Below are 17,687 nucleotides of genomic sequence, written 5' to 3'. Positions count from 1 at the left end.
ACCTAAAACCTCTCAGCATGATAAAGATGATATTTTTGGAGTCCACAGGCGTTGGGACAGAATACTACTTGGCAAATTAATTTTGCTTTTGGCAAGATATCATTTCTCCAACCAAAAATGATAAATGTGGTTGGTTCCTTGACAACAGCACGGTAGGCTCTTAGAAAGATAATTTTGCTTTGGAATTTGCATAAAAATTAAATGCAGACCAGCCTGCAATTCTCAAAAGACCTGTAATGTTTTCCATGCTCAGTAACTTCTGCCAAGAATACTCCAAGTGCCTACGTTCAGTTTTGCCCCTCTTCGCTCCCCCGCCCTTGGCCTGGCGTAGATCATGCCGCCAGTGACCGCCCTGACTGCCGAGGAAATGGTAGCCTAGGACAGTTGGCTGTTAAGTGACACTGATTCTCCCCGCTCCACCAGAACCCTAGAAAGAGGCACGTGCCCGCCGTGGGGGTGGGGGGAGGGGGTAGTGAACTCGGATCCACCCTGGGAGGGGGGATTGGAAGTTTCCTCCCCAGACAGCGGTGAGGCAGCACCCACAGTTGATTCTGGAAGATTCCCACAAGAATAACACTTCAGAGACAGCACCTCAGCGCAGTTCAACAGTTCAGGGAGCTCATAGCTCTCATATTTCTCAACAGGCATCATCCTTAGCAGAAAGTGAGGACTCTCAGGACTCATCTGACCGCATAGGCTCCTCACAGAAAGCCCACGGGATCCTAGCACCGCACCCATCTTAGAGAAAAATTTTGAAAGACTTATCCTCTGAAGATACAATGAGCAGAAAAGGAGACGGAGAAAACCCTGGAGTTTCTACTGTCACTTCTATGTCTGTTCCAACTCCCATCTATCAGACTAGCACTGGACAGTACATTGCCATTGCCCCAGATGGAGCCTTACAGCTGGCCAGTCCAGGCACGGATGGAGTACAGGGGCTTCAGACATTAACCATGACCAATTCAGGCAGTACTCAGCAAGGTACAACAATTCTCCAGTACGCACAGATACCTGATGGACAGCAAATACTTGTGCCCAGCAACCAGGTGGTTGTACAGACTGCATCAGGAGATAGGCAGACATACCAGATCCATACCACACCTTCAGCTGCTTCACTACCACAAACTGTGGTAATGACCTCTCCTGTGACTCTTACATCTCAGACAACCAAGAGGGATGATCCCCAATTGAAAAGAGAAATAAGATTGATGAAAAACAGAGAAGCCGCTAGAGAATGTCGCAGAAAGAAGAAAGAGTATACGAAATGCCTGGAAAATCGAGTTGCCTTTCTGGAAAATCAAAATCAAACTCTAATAGAAGAGTTAAAAACTTTGAAGGATCTTTATTCCCAAAAAGTGTTTGACTCTTAAAAAAGAAAATATCTTTGTAGACTTGCCTAAAAGTTAGATGGATTTCTTTTTTTTTTTAATGGAGTTTTGTAAACTAAAAGGTAAAAAATGAACTTTTTATTTAGGCTTTTGCATGTCAAAGGTAAATATACAAGAAATCTGGTGTCAGAGGATAAAGTGGGAAATGACCTTAAACAGGCTACTGGCACAACTGGAAGCTTTGTCAAAATTAAACATGCTCAAGACGCAGGAGGTGAACTTTCAGCAATCTGAATTTTCTAAATTAACAATAGTTGTCAATAATACAAAAATGGCAGATAAAATGAAAATTTGTTAAATTGAATTTTTTAAAAAATAAATTAATTGACCCTCAAGGTTTGCATTTCTTACTGTTTCCTGAAATTTACCTTTTCAATAATACGTGTGTGTTCTTCTTTCTGCCAATAAATTCTAAATTACAATTGTAAAAGAAAAACTACTACATAACTACATATATAAATTATGCATTCTGATTATATATACTTGTTCTATTGTCAAGCCTTTTAAATGGATTGTTAAAAGGTTATTGGACTTGAGAGTGTTTTTGAGACTGGGTTAATTATTTTTGATGCCTTGTCCTAAAAGGCACCTAAATGGAGTTGTGATTTTGTAAATTTTTTATTAGAATGAAAAGAGAACTATTTAAAAGTTTGACACTTTTAAATAGTTTATTTTTGGTTACTCTGGGAATGGTAATTTTCTACAAATATATAATAAATTGTGTTTTGCGTCTATATTCTGTATGCAGTTGAAAATACAATAGTATTCTGTTGCGTTTCAGTAGAATGGAATGTTTACAGGCCCTTGAAATGATTTTTTTTTAAACCTTCTAAACATGCTTACCAAAGTTTTTCCAAGAGAATTTTATAATCAATTTAATGTAGAGTTTATCCGATTCTAAAGATAGCACAATTATTAATACAATTTTATGTTAGAGACTTTTTGTAAAGTAGTGAATGGTACCTTTGTATGAAAAGTGACTGCCAATATATTTTTATAGCTAATCTTTATAAATTCTAATGTTGAGTTTTAGTGATTATTTTAAACGTTTATATAGTTTGTTTAGTAAAAAAAAAATACTTTGCAACTCGGAGTATCACTTTTATATTAAGGAAAGTAAAAGTTTTCAGATTGGCTAATATTTGAATTACAAGTTTTGTATGTACTTTATCTAAAGTTCAAAAATGCTGCCTGTACACCAGTGTTTAACTTCAGTATTCCAATTTGTATACACTTTGAAATTGTGCTCCAAAATAATTGTGTATTCCTTATACAATATGTGTCATATTGTCTTCTATGAAATTAAAGGACATTTGATAAAATTCAAAAAAAAAGAATAAATACTCTATTTGTCCATCACAAATGTGATTGTTTACTGGAATGATGATATTTATGGGTTCCACACCATGAGCAAATTATATAGTCACTTTCATATTCATCATCTGGTAACTAAATGTGAAATAAAGTATCCGGGAAAGTAACCTAGTATTTATATTTGGTTGAATTATTTAAAATGTTATAATCTACAAAAAAAAAAAAAGCTGAGGAATTCTACTTTCGATATGAATTATTAAAGATGTGCTTAGCAATCACAAATTCTATGTAATCAACATAAATGGTCATAATGACTATTGAAACTCTCCCGGTGTTCATAAAACACGCCAGCTTGTGATTAAAAAAAAAAACTAATGAAAGTAAAAATAATACAACATAACAACAGCCTTATTAGAAATGTTCTCTTGCCAGGATAACTCCTGAAATGTTATTAAGTATGACAAGAAAGAAAGTAGTCAATAGTAGATTGAATTATTAGTTACCAAACATTGTCATAATCTGTGTTTGGGATAAGTAAAATAGATAATAAATACAATATGGATGATGAACTGAAATTTGCAAATATTTGAAAATTAAAACTCATTTTAATTAAGTCAGGCCCTTAATGAAAGGAGTTGGAGAAATCTTTGATTCTTTGGCATTACGTTAGTCATGGGAGAAAAGACAACCAAACTGAATGGAAAGTGGGCCTGTCTAATCAGAGGGAATTGGCATATCTTTCTGGGAAATGTATTATCCAACCACCTATTACTAGGCATACTTAAGCAGTGCTGTGCAGGTAAACCAGTTCTCTGGAAGGATTAAAAACAAAACAAAACTTGATTTGTAGCATTTGCTGATTTTGAGCTTCCAATGTGATGTCATTGATCGTGTTGTTTTTGGATGTTGTCTCGTCAATTCTGACTCATAGTCACCCCATGTGACAGAGTAGAACTGCCCCATAGGGTTTTCACTCATAGAGCTGCTATGTGGGTTCAAACTGCCAGCCTTTCAGTTAGCATGGAGTGCTTAAGAGTTGCACCACCAGGGCTCTTATTCATTGATAATAGTGTTAGTAAAAGATGCACAGAATCAGCTTTTCTGAGCTGGTATGACTGGTTCCAAAACATCATTATGAGAGTGACATTTGAAACCCCTCATGGTCTGAGATGTTTCTTGGCCTCTTAACTTGGACCTGAAGGAAATTCATACTTGGAAATGATCTTAATGTTGCTTATAATATACCTGTTTTGTTAAATATTATAACATATATGTTATCAACATTCTCACATCATTAATGAATTTGTACACTAACTATTTTGTGAGATAAATGATTTTATACGTATTTGGAAAAGTTAGACTTTGGGAAGAAATGTTTTCAAATATTACTGTAAGGGGTAAGCTGAAGATGGGCCAAGGGTATGTGCTCAAACAAATATGATCATGTCACTCATTGCATAAAACTCTCCTATGGCCTTCAATGTCTTTAGATGTTGTCTTAGTTATCTAGTGCTGCTATAACAGAAATACCACAAGTGGATGGCTTTAACAAAGAGAAATTTATTCTCCTACAGTCTAGGAGGCTAAACGTCCAAATTCAGGATGCCAGCTCCAAGGGAAGTCTTTGTCCCTCTGCTGGCTCTGGAGGAGGGTCCACGTCATCAATCTTACCCTGCTCTAGGAGCTTCTCAGCAAAGGGACCCCGGGTCCAAAGGACATGTTCTCCTGCCTCTATTCTCTTGGTGGTATGAGGTCCCCACGTCTCTCTGCTCACTTCTCTCTTTCATATCTTGAAAGAGATTGGCTTAAGACACAATTTAATCTTGTAGATTGAGTCCTGCATCATTAACATAACTGCCACTAACTCTACCTCATTAACATCATAGAGGTAGGATTTACAACACAGGGAAATCACATCAGATGACAAAATGGTGGACAATCACACAATACTGGGAATCATGGACTAGCCAAGTTGACACACATTTTTGGGGGACCGAATTCAATCCATGACAGATGTCAAATGATTTGATAATACCAACTCATCGGCCTGTATCTACCCTGATGGTAGTTTTTATCACACAGTGTTTTAGTTGTCAGTCTGTATTTTCCCCGGTGGGTGTGGTCTATGTTATTTACTATGTTGTAACTAATTCCTAGTATAGTGCCTGGCACACAATAGATGTTCAATGAAAGAATTAATATGTATTTCTTTTATTAATGATATTACTGGAAAAATTGTAAGGTTCTCAAAATTCTTGTCTTCTTTCTTCTCCTAAAATTATTCGAACTCTAAAATACAACCTGGATATAAAATAAGATAAACTGCAATGATTTATCATCATGAGTTGAAGAGGGTGACAAATATTATATAGGGAAATTATGTTTACAATTGTAAAGGTGTATTGCTGCTATTCTACCACAGGGCCTTAGAATGTTATATTACAATACGTTTTAAAGGAGTATTTGTCTATACTGGTATCTCTCTGTGATGCTTTTGTTGCTGGTGGTAGTGGCGATGGTGGTGGCAGTGGTTGTTACTCGTGTTTGGAGACTTTGCATCTTTTAAAGTTTCAGTGAACATCATCATCACCATTAAAATCATCATCATATTATTTTTATACAATAGTATTCTGCTATGACAACATTTTGGATAAGAATGCTTTATTTTATTATTTTTTTCTTGGCTTAAAATATTTTGATTCATTCATTAGGTCCTTCTGGTACAGTCAGATTAAATATTAATAATTTAATTTAAATAATATTTACCTAAAATAGTGTTGCTGTAAGATAGTATAAATAAGCATGTGTGAGATGCTGTATTCATCAATGAGAAAGACATTCTAAATACATTTAGACTTTAATAGGCAAAGTATGCAAGACCACCTCTTGTTTCATAAATGTGACAAGAGTGAGGTGATAGGAGAGGAATAGCCAGACTTTAGAACTTGGAAAACTTGCCTTCAAAATTCTGCAAAGAAAGTTATCTTTTAAAAGTAAAGTACATCACACCAAACAAAATCCAAAGATAAATCTAGCTTGATTTATTTAATAATGCTAAAAGTTAGGAAATAGAGCTATTGTATCCATATGCTATTTCTCTGCTTATTTCCCTATGATAAATTTGTTTTACCTTAAAGAAAACAGTCTTGTTTAACTTAAAGAGCAGCTATTTATTGAGTGTCTGTACTGTGCAAACTGGAGCCTTGGTGGCACAGTGGTTAAGAGCTCAGCTGCTAACCAAGAGGTAAGCAGTTCAAATCCACCAGCTGCTTTGCTCCTTGGAAACCCTATGGGGCAGTTCTGCTCTGTGCTATAAGGTTGCTATGAATCAGAATCAACTTGATGGCAAAGGGTTTTTTGTTTTGTTTTGTTTTGTTTTGTTTTGGATATTGTGCAAGGTATTATATTATGAACTAAATTTTCTTTAAATAATACTAAGTATTTAGATTTAGTAATTGCTCACAAGAAGTTCTTAGTCAAGTTAGAACTAAACAAAATGCTATGATGTGTGGTAAATGCTGTTAGAGTGGTAACTATTCAATAATATGTTAACACAAATTATGAAACTATTATTTTAACTTGTAACTGAGATCTGAAAGGTCAAGTAGAAGCATACAGGCATTTGTGCTTGAACTTGAGTATATGTAAACATTTGTCAGAAGCACAAAATTCAGAGGTCATTCCAAGGGGAGGAAAGCATGAACAGCAGCTAAGTGAAATAGCAATGGAGACAAATTCAAGAACACCAAGAGCATCAAATGAACAGCTGTGTGGAGAATTAGCATGAGTCACTACACAAGAAGCAAGAAATGTTGGTTATGTCTCTGCCTGAATGGTGTTATATACCACTCTGCAGAGCTGGATTTCATTTTCAGGTGGTGACTTTTAAAGAGACTGGTATAATCAGAACTGTGATTTAAGAAGATAATGGCCAGCAATGGGATAGTAAGCTTAGGGAAGTTAGAAGGCTGTGCTAAGTGTCTATATAAGATAGACTTATATGAGATAGTCTGAAGCGAGTTCAGACTCTAATTGACAGCAGCAATGAAGAAAGAACAGAATACAAAGATTTTTTGAAGCACTATTAAATAAGACTCAGTAACTGACTAAATAAGAAAGGGTAGTAGAGGTGAGTACGTCAAGGATAACTTTACAATTTCTACAAGGAAAAGGCAGAGAATAAAATCAGAAAGGTAAGAGAACATCTAGAAGGCACTAGCCAAGTAATCCAGGGAGGATACTGGAAATTTTCAAACCATTGCTCATCTCAGAGAGCTACTTCACTGAAGTAGTGGAAGCAAAGATCAAAGTACAGATGACCTCTTAAAACTTACAACCTCACCTCAGTGCCTCTCTCCTCACTACGCTGTTTATAATGCCTATCCCTCTTAGCCTAACATATGTGTCAATTGAGGTCTACCTCCATTGTTACTATTTGTAAAAATGGCTTGGCAGAGACATCACCTCACCTCTTCCAACTTCACAAGGGGTCACGAGAATCAAGATCAACAGCCCAAAGCTGATTCCTACGAGGCAGAGGTCAGTCATGCTTCCTCTCTCCACCATCTTTACCGATTCTAGCAACGACTATCCCTCCCACAGCACTCTCTACTTCTCTGCTGGGTTCGATAATTCATTACAATGGCCACACAGAACTCACAGACAATACTCATGATTATAGGGTTTATTAGAGAAGTAACAGGTTACAATTCAGGTTTAGGAATGCTCAGGATATAGTTCTTCCATCAGAACAGCCTCTTCTCAGCCATGCTTGCAGGCAGGCCTCTCTCTGGCCCTTGGCCTGGCCTCTGCCCTGCTCAGGCAAGTGTTACAACTCTTTTAGCTCTGCCAGTAAGTGCTCCGTCACACCTCACTCTGCCAGCAAGCCTCCTTGCCCACTGTGCCATCTCCTGCCAGTCTCTCCTGCTGCCGTTTCTCTGCCACCACTTCTCGCCATCTTCAGTGTTACCCTCTCTCTCTCTCTCTGTCAGTCTCCTGGTTCCAGGAGCTTCTCAGTGCAGGGATCCCGGGTGCAAAGGTTATGCTCTGCTCTTGGCCCTTTCTCCTTGGTGGTGGTGAGATCCTCTCCTGCTCTGGAACTGGCTCTCTTTTAAGCCTAGAGGGATGGCAAAACTGACCAATCCCCTTGGTGGGCCACAATTAACTTATTTGCACAAGGCATTACAAGACCATAGAGAGAAAGGCCACACAAAAGCAGTCCATGGCACTGCACTGTTTATGATGAAAACCAGGGTTTAGTGAGAGACAATTGTTGGGGTAAAATAATCCCAGGTTTTCAAATCAAGCAGGTCTGGGACCCCATCCCAGCTCTTGCCACTTACTAGTCATGTGATTTTTGAGTAAATCACTTCTCTGTGTCCATCATTCTTCCTGTACTTACTTCCCAAGAAATTTGCAAAAAATAAATTAGGTAACACATGTGACAGATCCACCATTTTACTGCAGACTCATCTACCCTTTCGTAAAGGAAAAAAAAAATCTGAAGGCACTCTTCTAAGAGTTTCATTGTTATTACCTCTTTGAAACCTCATAAAACTTCCTATGAAATAAAACACAGCTAATAAATGGCATGGCTTCAGATGAAAAAGTAGTACTTTAAGCTCTGTTTTAACTGAAGGGGCTAGGGTATCTTCAGACAAACATTACACTTTACTAGAAATCTTGGACCCTTACTTTAAATATTGAATCAAATGAGTATGATTCTGTTTGGATTCTATGAAGTTTCTTAACTTCCAAATGGTACTGTTAGTCCTTCTCAGTTCTTTTAATTATAATTTCAAATCATCCGAATTATTAAGAACAGAATGTTCTAAATTATAATTCTTTTTCTTCCCTAGTTTATGCAACTTTTTTTTTAAGTTTTATAGAAGATCTACTTTCAGAACGCTGTTTGATTACTAAGAAAAGTTAATGAATATCTTATAAGTTTTTTTCCATTAGGCTTTGTTATAGTCTTATGCAATGAGACCATGATAAAGACAGAACTAAAATACGTTCTTTTGAAAATGTTTTAAGGATTTTGTTATTATTACACTTTTGCTGTCACACTGGGATGTATAAAAAGAAAGAAACATTCCACAATCAAGTCTGTCAGTGAACACAAATGGTTTCCTTTGAAAATAATAAATAATTCTGAGGCAAATATTTGAACTTTATTTGTTCCTCACACTTTGGCCATGGTTTGTGCCTGATGGGGAAAAAAAGAAAAAGAAAAAATCTTCAGCCCAGGTGTATCAGTACAGTCTCTGACTACTGCTTCCAAGAGGAAACATTAATTATAAAATGCTGGGTAATTAGTATAGTTCCTGGCCCATAGTAAGTCATCCAAAAATATTTATGACTGGATGCTTGAGTGAGCAAATGCACTAATTAGAATCTACACATTTACATATTATTATCTAAAGTTCTTCAGTGGAGAATAAACAGCAATGTTCTACTCCTCTTTGGCCATGTTTCCATTGAAAAAATAATTTTTTAGAATCAAATAAGACAGTATTTTTCATCATAAAATAAATTTCTTTAAAATATCCATACATTGGAATATTTATTAAGCCATTAAAAATCATGTCATTAAATGGCATTTAGTGACCCTGTAAAATGTACACAGTAGGTTGCTATGCTTAAAAGCAAGTTATTATTATTATTTTTTTAATAATAAAAGCCTTGATAAAAGCATAGCCAGCTTGTTCATGTGCCAATGAGTATATATCTGCCATTTCTGTAGGCAGTCATAGGAGTTAAGATTGGGAAATTTGGAGAAAGCTTCATAAACCATGTGGAATATGAGCATGGATTTTTTATTCTATTTATTTATTTATTTTTTCTTGTACTTTAGATGAAGGTTTACAGAGCAAACAAGTTTCTCGTTAAGCAATTAATACACATATTGTTTTGTGACATTGTTTGCCAACCACAAAACATGTCAACACTCTCTCCTTCTCAACCTTGGGTTCCTCATTACCAGCTTTCCTGTCCCCTCCTGTCTTCTCATCCTTGCTCCTGGGCTGGTGTGCCCATTTAGTCTTGTTTTGTTTTATGGGCCTGTCTAATCTTTGGCTGCAGGGCGAATCTCAGGAGTGACTTCAGTACTGAGTTAAAAGGGTGTCCGTGGCCATACTCTTAGGGTTTCTCCAGTCACACCAGTAAGTCTAGTCTTTTTTGTTGTTGTTGTTCTACATTTTTCTCCAGCTCTATCTGGGACTCTCTATTGTGATCCCTATCAGGGCAGTTGGTGGTGGTAGCTGGACATCATCTAGCTGTGCTGGGGTCAGTCTGGTGGAGGCTGTGGTAGTTGTGGTCCATTAGTTCTTTGTATTAATCTTCCTCTTGTGTCTTTGGTTTTCTTCTTTCTCCTTTGCTTCAGGTAGGGTAAGACCAGCGGAGTATCTAAGATGGTCACTCACAAGCTTTTAAGACCCCAGACGCTACTCAACAAAGCATAATGTAGAACATTTGCTTTATAAACTATGTTATGAAAATTAAGCTAGGTATTCCCAAGACCATGGTCCCCAGAGCCCTCAGCCCAGTAATTTGGTCCCTCAGGAATTCTGGATGTGTCTATGGAGCTTCTGTGACCTAAAAGCAAGTTATAAATAATCATTTTATAATTATACACAAAAATATAACTGGGAGGAAAATCAACAAATTATTAATGATGGTTTCTCTAGATAGTAGCACTATTAGTGCTTTGGATTTTTTTAAATAATTTGTATATTCTAAATGTTCTACAATAAATAAGCATTGTTATTGTATTTACTCACTCATTCAACACATTAACTGAGTGGCTACAATATGTTAAGCAACTAAGCTAGGGTCTGGAGATTTGTTAGTGACCCCAATAAATTGCATCCTTGAATTTATCATTTAAGCATTTTAAGTAGTCAGAAACCATTGTATACATGCTATATTTGCAAATATATGAATTCACACACAGACACATATATACTTTTAAAATACTGGATGCTGAAAAAATTGACAAGAAATTGATGAAAGAAGGACTTTCGGCAACATGGTGCTCTAGGCAGAAGCACCACAGCTTCCCTCCACAGCAAAGATCTGAAAAATGAAGCCAAACAGAGAAAACAGCAGTCCTGAAACCCTAAGCATCAAATGAAGAGATAAAGAGCTCAGCCAAGCACCAAACGGAATGAAAAAACTGACAGAGAAGAGAGAGCGAAGGGACATACATGCAGAGGTACCCTATCAGCTTACACAGCACAGATCCACCATCTTGGACTCCTGTCAGAGACCAACGAACATGGGGTACAAGAAAGCAGCTTCATGGAGCTTCCAGCAGGAGACAGAATAACCAGTAATCAGCAATATTCGCTTTCCACCCCCCACCCTTCTTCATCCCCACTCGGCCTCCTCTGCTTCCCGCAGCCACAGTCTCTTGGCCAGGAAGCACCAGCTGCTAGGATTCTGCCCACCTGCACTGGCCGACTCCCTGAGTGTCATTTGTTGGCTGCTGGCATTGCTTTTTGCTGCTTCTTTTGATTTCTTCCTTGCCTCCCACTGCCTCCCCGTCCTTTTACTCGAGTGACTGGCTCCATGAACCATCTTTGCTTCTTCCTGAGAGGCTGTGGATCTCCTCACAAGTGTGGGACTGCTTCTCAGTCCTTGCTGCCATGCTGGTGGGATCCTGGGGCTTTTTTGTTTGTTTGCTGTGAGTTTTTTGTTTGTTTTCTTTTTCTTTTCTCGAGATGGGGGCCCATTCTGGCCGGGCGGTGCTGCGCAGCTTGGGATCTACCCCCTCAACTTGCACAGATGCACAGAGGGATTCCTGAGGGCATTTCTTTTTTCATGTTTTTTTTTTCTGTTTTTTGGAGGGGTTTTCTTGTTCTTTTTTTTTTTTTAATTTGTTTTGTTTTCTTTTCCCCCTTTCTCCCTTCTTGTCTTTCTTCATTACTCAGATTCTCATCTCTCTATACTTTCCTTCTCTTCCTGTCCCCTGAATACCTGGTGCTGAGTGACACCTCTACACCTTCTAGCCAGGCTGTACTTCAACACCTGGGAACAACTTCCCCAGACCTCGTAGCCACATTGGTGGGAATCCCTGGGAGCTTTACTTTTCTTTTTTCTTTCTAATTTTTATTTCTTCATTCTTTTTGTTTCTTTTCTTTTCATTTTTTTTCTTCTTCCCCTTTTTGTTTTTCTCCATTTCATAGTCTCTCATCTCTCCACTCAAACGGCAAGCTCCCCTAGCACTCCTTTTTTTTGTTTGTTTGTATGTTTTTGGCTCCTGTTACTCTCTCCTCTCTCCCATACCCATCTTAGCTCCACACGTCACAATCTCCCCCCTCCATCTTGTCTATCTGCACTGTGCGCTTAACATTACACCACCAAGCAGTACAAGCACAGCCTACCAGAACCTGCTTTGCACTGATTACTGGCCCGCCCTGGTGGCTGTAGTAAGTGTCACAAAAAACCCATCCCAGAAACTCCTCTTCAGCTAGACTTGCCCTGCTGTACCATATCTGAGTGATTGACCCTGCCAGTTGGAGAAGGAAGCAAAAGGTATCGTCCCCACAGACGAGCAAACAACAAAGAACACACAACCCGCCTGCTCAGTCATACGAAACAAACAAATCTACAATCAATAAACTAGAAAAATAACTACTGAATGCTCTGAAGACAGCAGACAATATCGAAACATTTACAAAAACAGGACCAGATGGTTCCAGTAGGCATCCAAAATAAAATACCAGATGACTTTCCAGTAGAAGAAAAGGCACTAGGACTACCTGACAGGGAATTCAAATCTCTAATACTCAGAATTATCCAAGAGTTGAAGCAAAAAGCAGACAAAAATGAGAAAAAATAGACAAATTCATGGAAAAGGCAGAAAAATTCATGGGAAATATAGACCAAAAAATGGAAGAATTCAGGAAACTAATGCAGGAACAAAATGCCAAAATAAATGCACAACTAGAAATCATACAAAAACAACAATTAGAAATCCAAAAGATAAACAACAAGATTTCAGAGATGGACAGTGTCATAGAAGGGCTGAGGCGGTGGAAGACAGGATCAGTGGAATTGAAGACAAATACTTGGATACAATTCTGTTTGAGGAAAACTCAGAAAAAAGAACAAACAAAAATGAAGAGACCCTGAGAATTATTTGCAATACAATCAAAAGCAAAAATTTGCGAGTGATCGGAGTTCCAGAACAAGGGCAGAAAACAGAAAACAGAGAGGATCATTGAAGAACTGCTGACAGAAAACTTCCCCAATATCATGAAAGATGAAAAGTTGACCATCCAAGAAGCTCAATGAACCCCATATAGGATAGACCCCAAAAGAAAATCACCAAGGCTTATCATAATCACATTCACCAAAACCAAAGGCAAACAAAGAATCCTGAGAGCAGCTCATGAAAAACAAGAAGTCACATACAGAGGAGAAACAATAAGGCTAAGCTCAGATTATTCTGCAGAAACCAAGCAGGCAAGAAGGCAATGGAATGACATACAAAACCTTGAAAGGAAAAAAATTGCCAGCCAAGATAAATGTATCCTGCAAAACTCTTGTTCAAATATGATGGTGAAATTAGGACATTTCCAGATAAACAGAAATTCAGGGAATATGTAAAAACCAAACCAAATGTACAAGAATTATTAAAGGGAGTGCTTTGATCTGAGAACAAACAACTTCAGCTCACAGGCTGAATCTAGGATGCAGGATCGTACCAGCCAGATACCAATCTAGGAAATGAACTCTTAAGGACTATCCAAAACCAAAAGATACAACAGGGAATCACAGCAGTTAATCTGTAAATGACAACAACATCGGAACAATAAAAGAGGGACTAAATGGTATAGTTACAGAACCTTCTAATGGAGAGCAAGGCAAGGCGATACCAGGTAATAATAGACTGCTTCAAACTTAGAAAGATAAGGGTAAATTTCATGGTAACCACAAAGAAAGTTAACAAACATACTCATAAAAATAAATAGTAAAAACATAGAGTCTCAGTAAAAACAAAACCTACAAGGACAAAAGAAATGAAAAAAAATCCACAAACAAGAGGAATTCAGCACAGGAAGGTAAGAGGAACAAAGAAAACGTCAGCTCATAACATGGATGAAACTGGAGAACATTATGCTGAGTGAAATAAGTCAATCACAAAAGGACAAATACTGTATGAGAACTATATTGTAAAAATTCATGAAAAAGTTTACACAAAAAAAGTAACAATCTTTGTTGGTTACAAGGGATGGGAGGGGTAGGGGGGGAAATACTAAATAGACAATAGATAAGTGGTATCTTTGGTGAAGGGTGAGACAGTACACAATACTGGGGAAGCCAGCACAACTTGTACAAGGAAAGGTCATGGAAGCTCCATAGACACATCCAAACTCCCTGAGGCACTGAATTGCTGGGTGGAGGGCTGTTGGGACCATGGTCTCGGGGAACATCTAGCTCAATTGGCATAACACAGTTTATAAAGACAGTGTTTTACATTCTACCTTGGTGAGTAGCGTTTGGGGTCTTAAAAGCCTGTGAGCAGCCATCTAAGATACTCCACTGGTCTCATCCCTTCGGGAGCAAGGGAGAATGAAGAGAATAGGATACAAGGAAAAGATTAGTCCAAAGGACTAATGGACCACAGCTACCAAGGCCTCCACCAGACTGAGTCCAGTACAGCTACATGTTGCCCGGCTACCACCACTGACTGGTCTGACCAGGATCACAACAGAGGGTTCTGGACAGAGCTGGAGAAGGATGTAGAACAAAATTCTAACATACAAAAAAAAAAAGGCCAGATTTACTGGCCTGAAAGAGACTGGAGAAACCCCGAGAGTATGGCCCCCAGACACCCTCTTAGCTCAGTGGTGAAGTCACCTCTGAAGTTCACCTTTCAGCTGAAGGTTGGTCAGCCCCAAAAATCAAAACGGGACTAATGAGGCACAGCAGTCCAGGGAGAGGGACTAGAAGGCAGAAGGGGATGGGAAAGCTGGTGATGGGAACTCAAGGTTGAGTAAGGACAGTGCTGACATGTAGCGGTGTCGTTAACCATTGTCATAGGGCAACATGTGTACTAACTGTTTAATGAGAAACTATTTTGTTCTGTAAACCTCATCTAAAGTGAGAATAGCAGCACAAATGGAAGAACAGAATCGACGTCACTGAATTGTGCATGTAGAAATATTTGGAATGGTGTATCTTTGGCTATGAATATTTTTACCAAAAAAAAAAAGGTCGAGAAGGGAAAGTGTTGACATGTCGTGGGGTTGTTAACCAATGTCATAAAACAAAATGTGTACTGACTATTTAATGAGAAACTATTTGTTCTGTAAACCTTTACCTAAAGTACAATAAAAAAAAAGAAATTGATGAAAAATTTACTAGTGGATAAGAAACTGATATTGAACCCTTAAAATATATAGGAATATATTTCAAGAGTCAAAAAAAAGTGTGCACTTTTGACTAATTTATCCAACTACAAAGAAATGTCATGAGCAATAATTTAAATGTGGGAAAAGTGAGTGCATAAAAATATTTATTGTGTTTCATAATGTGAAAATATGTATTTCATACATACTCTAGAAAACTAGAAAAATACTTAAAAGTAGAAAAAGGGAAAAAATTATCCCTAGTATCACTTCTCTAAAACAACCTTTGAAATATAAATTCAAGTTAGATCCAGGAGGTTTAAATATTCCATCTTACCCCCACTTGTAAGAAAATATCTGGTGTCTGTATAACAAATAGAAGTCCCTGGTGGTGCAAACGGTTAAGTGCTCAGCTACTAACAAAAAGGTTAGGGTATGAGTCCCAGAGGCACCTCAGAAGAAAGTCCTGAGGATCTACTTCTGAAATGTCACATCCATCGAAAGCTCTATGGAGTGCAGTTCTAGTATGAAACACATGGGGGCACCATGAGTCAAAACAGAGTTGACGGCAACTGGTGGTATTTGCACATCTTTCTCTACTTTAAAAAAAAAAAGTTTATCTTAATTTCTTAGATTTCAGTCTAGGCCAGATTAAAACTCGCCCCCCACCCCCTACTCTCAATATCATTTCCCATAAGCCAGCCTCCCACCCACAACTCGCTTCCAAATACACTCAGCTAATACATCTCATACTCCAAAGCTGCCTGACTCACTTTCTCATGGGAATGTTTCATGGTCTCCCTGCATTTTCAATGATTTTTTTTCCTTGTGTATCCACTAACGGAAATCATTTAAAGAACTAACTAAAATGTCAGCTTATTGGTGACACTTTTCAAAATGCTTACAGTAAAAAATCTTCTCCCTTTTCTGTTTGATTTTTTACTTTGCACTTGCCACATTCCTTTTGTTAGTATGGTTAGTCCTGTACATATTTTTGTCTCCATCTAGACTGCAAATCTTTCAAAGCAGGGTCTGTGTTTTTAATGGTATATTCCTCTACACAAAAATCAAGCAGGATGTCTCATTTCTCCTGGGAAAATAATCCGTATTTCCTGGAATAAATTAGTTAATTCAATATGTGTGCAGATCTCTGTGAATATGCTTCCCACAGGAACAGGTAAGCTGAAGAGTTGATGTGGGAGTGTCTGATTCCACCTAATTTGAGTTGTGCTTCAAAATACGTATTGAAAAAATTGTAAACCAAAAGTCAATATAATTTTTGTTTTAATGAAGTAAATGTCACTTTGATGACAATAACGTCTATAAAATCTTGTAGTCACTTAGTTAATACAAAATTTGCAGATCCGCAATGTTAATTTCATATTTAAAAGCATTATTCTAAATGTGGTGTCCCTGGGCTCTGCTTTTCTTATCTGCATTCGTACTCCCCCTGGGTAAGTTCTCCTTTTTGCCCCATGAGTTAAATACCATCCATGTCAATTAATATTTCTAGCTTTGTACTGCCTGAAATTCCAGACTCAGATATATACTCTCTATGTGACTTCTCTACAACAAAGTCTAATGAGCACTTTAAACTGTTGCCTAACACAGGATATTTTATTTAATTGAGAATCTTGCCAAATCCCTTATGGGAAGAAAGAGGTGGCTCATTTGTTCGTGAAAAAATCTTCTGAATAACTGAGATGCTTCTGAAATGTTCCTTATCTCTTGTTCTGGATTTTTCACTACTTCCACTGTTGATGCACCTACTGATATTGCAGAAAAAGCAGTATTTCCCACTGCACCCTGAATGACTCATTTATCTCATTGCTGCTATGTTATTGATGCCCAGTGAAGTTAACCAGAGGAGGGTGATCTTATTGTACCTTCCATAAAATGTGCTTCCTGCACTTGCTGCCAGTTACCTGTGCCACCATGATGTCTTCTGGTGTTACCACAGCCCCAAGACTTAAATTAACAGTTCTAAATTGATTTCTATCTCAAGGTTAGTGTCCTGTATTATCATTCCAAAAAACAACCAAATCAAATCAGTTGCTGCCATGTCGATTCCTATTCATAGCAACCTTATTCCAAGTCCCATTAAATTATGCTTTCACTTAGAAGCTGCATTGTATTTCAATAATAATTTTATTATTTTATTTAATAATGTCACTAACTAGCATTCTTTTAAAATATTTTCATGAACAATTTAAACTGCTTTTACCTTGGTTAGGAATCAATCTATTTGAACTGCACGACAAGGATTAAATGTTTACCCCTAAACTAATATTAACTGAATTAAATATTTTTATCCCATTAATCACAAATTTGAAAATATAAAAGTACATTTTTAATATGTGACAAGAGATTAATCTCGCTAATCTAATCCAAATCTTATGCATTCTCTCTTTTGAATTCTAAACCAATTAGAAATTAATCCCTCATTTTAAAGACTTTAATATGCTTGTATTAAGATTTTTTGAAAAAATCCATCATTCATTTCTAGGTCAAGGTGACTGACTACCTAGGCTTTTATTTACCTCTCTCCCTTAAACCCTTGAAGTGCCAGAAAAAGCAATCCTAGAAAAACAAGAAGGATACCATCAGAGAGCAAGGATTATTGAAG

The 17,687-nt window shown here is 37.5% G+C and overlaps 1 pseudogene; it reads left to right on the top strand.

Annotated features, from left to right (window-relative positions):
• The first annotated feature begins 334 nt into the window (after positions 1-334).
• LOC101359512 (cyclic AMP-dependent transcription factor ATF-1 pseudogene) lies at positions 335-1,370 on the top strand (annotated as a pseudogene).
• The last annotated feature ends 16,317 nt before the right edge of the window (positions 1,371-17,687 follow it).

This window comes from Trichechus manatus, unplaced genomic scaffold (assembly GCF_000243295.1).
Source record: "Trichechus manatus latirostris isolate Lorelei unplaced genomic scaffold, TriManLat1.0 scaffold00242, whole genome shotgun sequence".
Taxonomy (NCBI): Eukaryota; Metazoa; Chordata; class Mammalia; order Sirenia; family Trichechidae; genus Trichechus; species Trichechus manatus.
The sequence above is the reverse complement of the archived record's forward strand: the minus strand, read 5'-3'. Positions and strand labels throughout refer to the sequence as shown.